The sequence below is a fragment of the Elephantulus edwardii genome, unplaced genomic scaffold, assembly GCF_000299155.1.
Source record: "Elephantulus edwardii isolate Elephantulus edwardi_28Jun2011 unplaced genomic scaffold, EleEdw1.0 scaffold00024, whole genome shotgun sequence".
NCBI lineage: Eukaryota > Metazoa > Chordata > Mammalia > Macroscelidea > Macroscelididae > Elephantulus > Elephantulus edwardii.
In genome coordinates, this window is record NW_006399774.1 from 23083032 (window position 1) to 23093581 (window position 10550).

At 48.2% G+C, this 10550-nt stretch overlaps 1 protein-coding gene across 2 annotated transcripts in view; it reads left to right on the forward strand.

Moving 5' to 3' along the window:
• SMOC2 (SPARC related modular calcium binding 2) overlaps positions 1-10550 on the forward strand; it is a 226241-nt gene that overhangs the window by 7191 nt on the left and 208500 nt on the right. The window lies entirely within an intron of this gene.

Here is a 10550-nt window from a genome sequence, read left to right on the forward strand (position 1 = left end):
TTGCCATTTTCACAACATTGAGTCTTCCTATCCATGAGCAACTACCTGCATTTTAGGTTGGCAGCACAATTCCTTATCCATGAGGCCACTGAGAGCTGGACTCGGCTCAAACAATAATGGGCATGGTGCGGGACGGGCGGGCTTCGTGCTGGGGTTGTAATTGGAGCTGATTCCCTACTACCTAACAACAAATGGCATTGTCTGCACATTTAGAATGTAGACACGAAGTTGGAGATGCACCTTCTGGTAATCTTTCTTACTACTATGAATAATGAGCTCCAAAATTCATACCCAGAAGGCCAAGGGTGGTGCAAATCATTGACAAGTTTCATCGTTAACCAGAAGACTCTGGTTGACGTCTCCCCAGAAGTGCCTCTGTAAAACGGCCTGCCGTGTGCTTCTGGAAGGCCAGCCACAGAAACACCAGAGATAGTTCTACCCTGGCATGTGGGTGGAACTTGGCTTTGCCAAGGCGCCTGTTGCTTGAACTCATCTCCAAGACTCAATGGAGGACGTGCACGGAGAGTTCCTAGGCTGCAGGCACACTGCTAGGGAGGTGCTGAATATATTTCCTCATTTAATCCTTACTCCTGATGGGGAGGTGGTGGTCCTCTTCACATGTTAGAGTGAAAAGGGACGTTGCCTGTGACTTAGAAGAGAACTCGCCTTTGATGGTTTGTCACCTGTGATGGTTGTCACTTGTGGTGGTTTCAGGTGCCGCCCAGTTCCCTTCGTCTCACAGGGACTCTACACACGTTGACTGCAGCCCCGTCTGCCCCAGCACCAGCCTCATGCTCTCCGGCTGGCCTTGGGCTGTTGTTCCTGCCACTGTGACAATGACTCTCTGCTTGGCCAAACACAGTGTCCTATGCCACAGCGAGCTTTATTGTTGTTATGTGCCATCGAGTCGCTTGCCATTCATAGAAACCCTTTGTACAACAGCTGGGAACCCTGCCCTGTCCTGAGCTGGTTGCGCTGACTTCAACACACCAGCCCCCGTCACCCCAGTCACTGTGTCACTCCAGCTCATCCAGGTCTTCCTCTTCTGAGCCATCCCTCTACCTTTCCAAGCACGACGTCCTTTTCCAAGGACTGGTCCCTGCAGTCATTCCTTTGGCAATGATTTCTCTTCCTCAAGGGGGAGTTTTCTAAAGTCCTTATTCACCTTGAGGAGTATCTGGGGATGAGTCTGCCTTTCCTGTGAGCACCACCTGCTCACGTGGGTCCTGGAGCCGGGACACTAGCCATGTGTTCTGTCTCGGGGAACAGAACAGTGGGTTTGAAATGGTACCTGACTGGAAGGCTGGCAGGGCAGGAGAACCCGCTGGGAGGTGCCCCAGTGCAGGTCTGGTGACTCCTCCTCACAGGTCGTGGCTCGGGCGGTCCAGTTCTGCTCAGGGCAGAGGAGTCAGACTCAGCTCGATGGCAGCTGAAAACAGCTACAGGCACTTATTCGCCATAAAATAGAAAGGGGAATCACTTGCTCACAAATTTTAAAAAAAGGTTTATTTTATTATCATGTTTATGAACCAAAAATCGAAGGCGTCGCTGTAGTCACTCCACCCTGTGCTGGCCCTCCGTCAGCTTTCTGAGGCTATAAATTTAAAGGGAGGAGATAGTCTCATCCTTCTCCCGGAGCGGCCAGGGGCCTTGAACCACTTATCTTTCCGTTAATGTCTGACACTCACCTTGCTAAGCTCCAGCGGGCCTTAGTACAGCTGTTTTAGTGTCAGGGACCAGAGCGCCCACCAGTCCAGGCACTGTGCTGTGGAATGGTCATCATCCTCTTTGCGTGTGTCCCTCAATAGATGTGAGTGTTTAGTTCATGACTGGGTTTCTTCTTCTCCCATGTCAAACGCTTTGAACGCGTTCATGACCCAGCATGGCTGTGTTTCATTCCTCAGAAGATCGTGCAGAAAGGTGGTTAGGGGGAGGATGAAACCAAACACAATCAAAAGTTTTCAACTTAGGAACCCATCCACATGGCGTCTGGAAACCCAAACACTGGGGAGAGTCTCTTTCATTTTGATTGGAAATCAAGACCATAAAAATAAAGTTACAAGCAACTTCAGACCCTCGCATGAATGTGGTGATTGGTCTTTGATGCAACAAAGGTTGTCAGGGCTCCGAAGAGAAGGTATTTCTCAGTAATCAAAATAAACCCAAAGACAATCCAGGATTATGGCCTGGGCTGTTATTAAGGCTCGTCCAGGAACACTGGGTAGAAGGTCAAGGGTAACATTTATGTATTTCGAATCAAAAGATACAGTATTCCACATGCACAAGATAACAATTAGAATTAGCAATTTCCAGTAGGATTTTTAAGTTAGGAGAGAAAACTCAACAAATAAATGCCATTTGTATGTATCTGAGTTTGTAGACTGGAGACTTTTTTGTTTCCACAACTGATGGTTTTGGGTAATGGAACAAGATTTCACCCTTAATCGATGTATGTGTCTAGTGTTGAATAACACTTAATAAAGCCAAGATTTAACTGTTTCCCACAAGAAGGAAGATTTCAGAATCCAAACAAATGAATATTTTGATAACTCCTAATTTCATATGAGTTAAAAAGAAATCATTCTAAAAGTGAAAAGAAAAGACATTCTTATGTGGTTTTCATGTGCTTGGCTGAACATTTGAAAGCAAAGATTGTAATAAAACACAAAGGAATTAGGGTCATGTGAAATGTTAGCTTGCCTTTGTATTTTCAGGATTCAAAAGAGTAAATTACAAGTAGAAAACTGGAAAACACACACACACACACACACACACACACGCACACACACACACGCCTAACATCCAAACCCACTGCTGCTCTGTCTATTCTGCCCTGTTGAGGACCCTGAAGTGGTCTCGAAGGCTGAAAACCTTTACAGAAGGAGAATGCCAGTCTTTCTCCACAGGAGGAGTTAGTTGGCTGGTGGATTTGAAGTGCTGACATTTTAGTCAAGAGTGCAACTTGTAATGCACTTCACCATTAGACTTCCTTTTGGAACTTGTGTACAGTAACTTAATTAAACGTTTCCAAGGTGAGGGAGTCTAGACTCTGATACACGACTATATTTGACCTGTTACTACTTGTGCTGTAACAAGGCACACTAACCTGAATTTGAGAGTAAAGAGATGCCGATGTTTAACCTTCTTGTTGACCTTGGCCATGCTTTTAACTTGTCCTTTTGTCCTTTCCAATTCTTCCCAAATTATAATCAATTCCCTTGTTTCTTCTTTCATTGACAAATTCACTGCTAATCTGACTGTATCTCCGTTAGTTCTAGGTGTTTGAGTCACCCATGGAGTGGGGAGTTGCACTGCCAGCCCCAGGGTGGGCAGTTCAAGGCCAGGAGCTGCTCCAGTGGGGAGGATGAGCAGCCTCCTCCTGTGTGACCTGCTGGACGTCCAGCCAAGAGTGGTTCCAGCTCAGGGGCTGGGATTCCGCGAGGGTTCTGGGCTTTCATTCCACACGTTCTTTCTGCTCTACACCTTGGCTAACTCCTCTCTTTGGGAGGCCTGGCTTGGTGGTGGAGGGCGGGAGGAGGAGACCTTGTCTTGGTGATGGGAGTTGGGAAGGAACTTGGGGTGAGTGTGCTGGTCATTGCGCGAGTTCCAACACCATGAGACATTCCCCAGGTCTGTGGCTGCCTTGTCGCTCTGCTTTTCCCCTTTAGGTAGGGAAGCTCTTTAACATTTGAGGTTGCTGGCAAAGAGTCTTCCAAGAGTGATGGGGTTTCGTGAGAGCTGCGGATGCTTGATGAGTGGTTCTCACTCTTCAGGGCAAAGCAGATCATTATTCCCGTTGTATTTGGGATGTTCTGAAGTGTGCTGGATTTCAGTCATCCCTTGAAGAAGACATTCGTCTGTTTGTCAGCAAACAAACAAGTAAATGAGAAAGCTGAAGTACCCAAGTTGAGGCTTTTTGTTTAGTTTTACTCTGTCTGGTGAGACAAGTGACTCTGTCGCCCGGCCAAGTTCAGTCCTAGACATTTCCAGACATTTCTGGAGAGTAGGGCACTGCTTGCCATTTCCTTTCCCTGCTCTTCTGGTAAAGCTCCTTCCTTACTTCAAGTTGAAGATTTGGGAGGCATTTCACCATATTGTTTAGTGACACTAGTTGGCTCCGTCTGCTAGTGACCTTGTCTGTAAGAGGACAGAACATGGCACTGTCCTAACAATATTAGTCATTGTGATGTTTGAACCCATCGCTGCAGCCATGGGGTCAGTCTATCCCATTAACTAACTACCTCTATTCTTTTTACCAACTCTATTATTTATTTATCCTTTACAGTTCTTCCCAAATTAGAATAAATTCTTTTGCTTCTTCTTTCATCAATAAATTCACTGTTAATCTGACTGCATCTCGTTAGTTTTAGGGAGCTCTGGTGGTCCTAGTCGCAAGAAACTGTGCTGCAATCCTGAAGGCATGCAGTTAAAAGCCACCAGCTGCTCTGTGGGAGAAAGATGCCCAGTCTCCTTTCTGTGCAATGAACTACTTCAGGAAACCTGCTACTAGAGGGTCGACTATGGGTCAGTCCTAGCCCTACAATACACAACAATAACATTCTCAAGCATGACATCCTCTGCAGTGCTCGGTCCCTTGGTGACAAGTCTAAAGTCAACTCCAGTCTCACCATCCTTGCTTCTATGGAACACCTTGGCTTCCCTTCTGAGACTGATTTTTTTGTTCTTCTTCAGCCCATGGCACATCCAACATTCTTCACTGGAACCACAATTCGAACGTATCAGTTCTTCTTTGAGCGTCCATTTTCCTTGGTCAGCGTTCACATGCATATCAGATGATTGATAAGACCATGGCGTGGATCAAGGCACACCTTAGTCAAAGCTATCCTGTTTAAAACTTGAGGGAGGTCTTTTGCAGCAGATTTTTCTATAGTGAAGTGGAATTTAAAGTTTTCTTGATATTTTCCCAGGAGAGGCCAAGGAATTCCGCTGTTAATGTGTAAGAACTCGCAATTAGTAGGTGATGTTGGGAGCTGAATTATGGAGATATCCCACAGAGGACATGGATCCAGTTCCCTCCTGGGGAGGTCCAGGTTGACCCCAGGTTGGGGGACCTTGTTGTCGCACCTGGTTTCAGGAGCAGAAGGGAGGATCTGCCGTGGAGCGTAGGGCGGAGCACTGTGTCCTCCTCTGTTGGGACGGAAGGAGACACTGATGGCCAGTGAATCTGTTTCCCACTTGCTCCTGTTCTTTCATAGGATCACCATCTACACCCCTAGCTCGTTGGGCCCTTTTCAGAACCAGTTCCATTTTGACCGCCAGTGGCCGAATGCCCTCTTTGAAGGAGACCCCAAAAACCAAGTGATGTTCAGAAGTCACCAGTTACAGCACTGCAAAGCTGGTGACGTTCATTTGCTATGCTTGGCCTGTCTCCCTGGGGTCTGTCTGCCGGAGTGAAGACCCTTCAGCGCTGCTTCGTATTTTGCCCCTGTTAGATCCAGGCTGCTATCTGTGCAGTGCCCCCGGCTCTGACCTGTCTGCTCTCGTTTCTGTGACTGTTAAGTACAGGCAGTCCTCAGGTTACAGATGCTTGACTGACTTACAACCTTTGTAGTGACTAACCAGCTTCCCAGCAAGCCCATTTTATGCAAAATTCCAAGTACACTCAATGATATGTAGCACCAAGTGTACACATCGTTATTATAGGATAGATGAGGTTCGTTTAAACAAACGCTGGGCTAACTGCCATGAGATACGAACAGTTCCGGTTTATGCACAGATTCAACTTCAAGACAGCTTGGGAAGGGAACTTCTTTGTAATCTGGGAGTGCTGCTGTCTCTTCCTGTAAAACCCTTGGCCAGTGCACCTGGATTCACCTGCGGGGGGGTGGGGTAGGGGAGAGGCTAGCCTCACCTGGAGAGGGCTGACACCGGTGCAGGCCCTTGTGCTGTTGACTCCTAGTGAAAGGCCTCAGGTGACTTGGCTCTGTCTACTCTCACTACCACCCAGGCCTTCAAGTTTCAAAACCATCAAATAAAACGCTAAATTGGAGTCTCAAGGACACGATACTGGAATTCTCACTCTGCAAAGCTTACACTAATCCAATAATTGACACCTTGTAAATCAGGTTGCACTGTCAGCCGGGAGAGAACCCTGGGTGATGCCTTCCATGCCGCGTGCTGCCGTCTTGGGAGAGGCCGCCCGGAGCTTCGTCCTCCAGGTGCCAGGATGCTGACCCTGTTGCTGGATGGGAGGTGTCCTGTGAGCACAGAGACTAACTTTGCAGCGTGGCCAGCTGGCCCTTCCGGTTGAGACAGTCTCCCTTCTGTCCTCAGGGCCCTGCCAGGTGGCTGTGTCTGCTCGTGGGTGTGTGCACGGCAGGGCTTTGCAAACCCCGCGGGCAGAGGAAAGTGAGCAATTGCTCGGGCCTGAACATGCACGTCTGCAAACCTCCAGCCTTGCCGGGTACACGTAGACGCTTATGCTCGTCTCTGCTTCATTCTTAAAAGATTCGTCGCTGCGAGCTCTCTGCCAGAGGTAGATCTTCATTCATTCAGAGATCTAATCCAGGTGGAGCCGTGCCGTTTCCTCTCTGCTTTTGGCATCGTCCCTGCCTTCTGCACACCCTGAAGGGCCGAGAAGCTGGCTTCCAGCTCCTGTTTGCAGGAAAGGTTCCATGCCCCTTTGGGGGGACTGTTTTCTGACACTGCATGAGTCTGCCGCTGGAGGGCGCCTGGAAACAAATGCACTGTGTCCTGGACTGTGTCCCTAGGTGGGGGTGGGGTCAGCTTGACCACCTGGACTACAGAAATAGCCCCTGGGCCCAGGCCCCACACCCAGGATTCCTGTTTTAAACCGTTGACTCATTGTCCAAAGCTGCTAAATTAGGGAATTAAAAATAGGGGCATTTTTATGTGATGCCTCCAGCGACCTTATTTAGAAGTCTGGTATACACATGTTAAATTTAGCATTGTTGCCCACGTATCAGATAACAGCATCGTTACAGAGGTAGCTTTTAAATGGACTGTAAGCCCAGCTCAGACCTCCCGGTTTTCTTTCCTTTTGTGACGATTGATCACAACCAGCCTGTTTCTTTCCATCTGGGGCTTCCCCTAGTCATCTGTGAGCTTGCTGTCTTGTTAGGGGCCATCGAGTCAACGCGATTCACAGGGACCTCATGGTGACAGATGGGAAGCCTGTCCTGTCCTGTGCCGTCCTCACAATCCCCACCACGCTGGAACCTCCCGATAGAGTCGCGCTGTCACCCATCTCAGCGAGGGGCTTCTTTCCTCTCTGACCCTCCACCTTCCCTGGCTTGAGATCTTGTTCCGAGGTCTGGCCCCCCTGACAACATGCCCAAAGTACGTGAGGCCAAAATCTCGTCATCCTTGCCTCTAAGGAACACCTCAGTTGCACTTTCTCCAGGACAGACATGTTTGTTGTTCTGGCAGTCCATGGGATATTCAGTGCTCTTCAACAGCAGAGTTCAAGGGCATCGGTTTTTCTTCCACTTGTTTCCTTATTAGCCACCTGTGGGATTGTAGGGTACAATTTCAGTGTTCTCTAGAAGACTTCTCCGAGGACATGCCCACTTTGCTTTTGGGGATGCTGTCCACTGGGCCTCTGGCCCCGCAAAGTCCTAAACTGATCTGATGAGAAGGTGCCTTTTTGAAAGCCAGGAAGCCAGCTTCTGGTTTCTGGGGCATCATCCTGTGACCCCATGTGAGCAGGAAGCTAGCACGTGCCTTCCAGTTCTTGGCATCCAGAAAGCTGAGAAGAGTCTTCTGTTTGATCCAGCCGTCAGTCTGCATCCAGCCATTGGCACCCGCACCGTGACTGCACATTCTTCTCCTCCCTCTCAGCCTCATCTCCCTATCGACCCTTTCTGCCTTCAGACTGGGTCCATGGCCAGTGCTGTTCCTTTGACCTTGTCGGGATGTTCTGTCGGGGTGATGTCTTCCTGCACTATTGTTACCCTTACAGACCTGTCTGTCCGACTGGTAGGTGAGTCCCATGAGTGACTGTAGTCAGAGGTTCAAATGGTGTTTAAGGGCCGCAGTCGCAGGATTCCAGTAGTCTGTAATACAATCTCAGGGTTCCACCTGTGTCTCTTATACTCTTGGGGTTTCACCCATCTCTATTCCAATCTTGGGATTCCCATAGTCTCTATCATAATCTTGGGGGTCCTCAGTCTCCATCACAATCCTAGAGTTCTCAGGACTCCACGAGTCTCTATTCTAACACTGGGGTTTCACGAGCCCCTATCACATCTCAGGGTATCATCAGTCTCTAATATTGGGGTTTCACTGGCTTCTATTGTATCTTGATGTCCTACCAGTTTCTGTGAGACCAGTTGTAGATAATTATCAGCATCACAAGCCTGCACTCCCCCTCTTCTCCCGGCTAACTGCCTGTTCTGTCCCCTACTTTCCCTGTTGTGCGGTATAGAAAGGGGGTGCACTGTGGGCAGATTGAAGGATGCTAGAAGGACAGAGGACCAGTGAAAGGTGTTTCCCCGTACACCAGCTGTGCTGCCCTGTGGAGCCCAGCTGTGGTGTCCCCCGGAGGCCAGGTGTGGTGTCCTGTGGAGCCCAGGCTGTGGCCAGCTCAGCCTTGCCCCACTGTATCTCCCTGCCTGACAGTGATTCAGTGAACTGTGCATGTCAGTGTGTGGCCACAGTGGTAGCTCTGGCCTGTCCCTGGAAGCCTGCTGCTCAGACACTCAGGCCTTGGCAGCTCCTGTGCTGTGCTGTCCACAGATGTCCTGGTAATGCTCAGGACAGCACACATGTCTTCGTGTGCAGAGAGCTGTGGCCACTTGGGTCCGGTGGCAGCTCCTAGCCCAGGTGCCCCAGGCTGTCCATGTGTGCCGTCCAGTGAGGTCTGCATACAAAGTGGCCAGAGATTAGGGCTAGGCGGGCAGAGGCTCAATGACTCCTGGGTAATTGTCTCTTTGACTCTCTTGTTCTCTTCAAGTTGCAACTTAAGAAAAGCAAAAGAAAAAAAAAAACAACCAACAACCCCAGAAAACAAACAGTTAAATGAAAGGATGATCGAAGACCCTCATGTGCAGGCAAAGCAGAGGTTAGCCTCTTTCTCTTTGTGTGTCTCTATCATCCATTCATTCTCTCTCTCTCCTGTTCTCTCTGTGTCTCTATCATCCATTCTCTGTTTCTGTGTGTCTCTATTATCCATTCTCTCTCTGTGTGTGTCTATCATCTGTTCTCTCTCTGTGCATCTCATATGTTCTCTCTCTCTCTCTGTGTCTCTATCATCTGTTCTCTCTGTCTCTGTCTCTCTATCCATTCTCTGTCTGTGTTTCTGCTTCGGCCTCTCACTATCCCTTCTTTATTGGGCTCATTTTTCATGTCTTCCACTCTCACTCCCTTTCTCTCATTCTCCCATGCTCTCTCATGCTCTTTGCCCATTCTTTCCTTTTCTCTCATTCTTTCTCTGTTTCTGTCAGTCCCTCCCATTCTTGGGGGCTCTTTCAGGTCTGCATTTGTAGACCTCCTGGCCTGCTTACCCTGCTAAGCTGCTACCAGCCTTGAGGGCACCTGCACAGCTTTTGGTCTCTTCGGGGAGTGAGGGGACATGGATACCCAAGGCTCAGCTGCCCACAGCTCTGAGAAGGGGCACTGGATTCTCAAGATGTGACTCAGAAGACACCTAGTGAGTTTATTTAATCCCAAAAGGTGTTTTTTTGCTTGCTGCCCTGCTAAACTTTGCCACTGCTACTGGAGTGAGATGGTGTCTATTGTGGTTTTGATTTGCATCTAATTGTCAGTGATTTTGAGCATTTCTTCATGTGTCTGTTGGCCCTCTGAATGTCTTCCTCTGTGAAAAGTCTCTCCATGTCTTTTGCCCATTTTGTAATTGTGTGCTCAGTCTTTTTCTTGTGGAGGCCCTGTAGGATTCTGTAAACTGTTGATAGGAGAGGCTTGTCTGAGATGGTATTGCCAAATGTTTGTTCCCAGTCAGTAGGTTTTCTTTCACCCTGTTAGAAAAAGTTTTTTAATGAACACAGGGAGGGATTTAATCTTTAGAAGGTTCCATTCATCAACTTTATCCTCTCCAGATTGTTTATTTCTGGCTTTATTTGGCAGTCTCTTTATACAATAGACTAGGGCTTCTAGCTTGATCCCAGTTTGTCTCTTATGAACTTTATGGTTTTGAGATTTACTCCCAGGTCTCTGATCCACCTTGAGTTGATTTTTGTGTATGGTGTGAAATGTGAATCCTATTTCAGCTTTCTGCAGATAGCAGTCCAATTTTTCCAGCACCATTTATTGACGAGACTGTCATTTCCCCATTTGATAGGTTTTATTTCCTTAATTATTAGTTGACCATAAATAGGTGGGTCCATTTCTAGATTCTCAATTCTGTTCCATTGGTCTTTGTGCCTTTTACTGTACCAGTACCATGCTAATTTGATTATTCCCGCTGTGTAGTAGGTTTTGTACACTATTAGGTTGCTGTGAGTCACAAGGGACTCCATAGAGGAGGAGAAGGAGGAGGAGGAGGAGGAGGAGGAGAAGAAGAAGAAGAAGAAGAAGAAGAAGAAGAAGAAGAGGAGGAGGAGGAAGAGGTG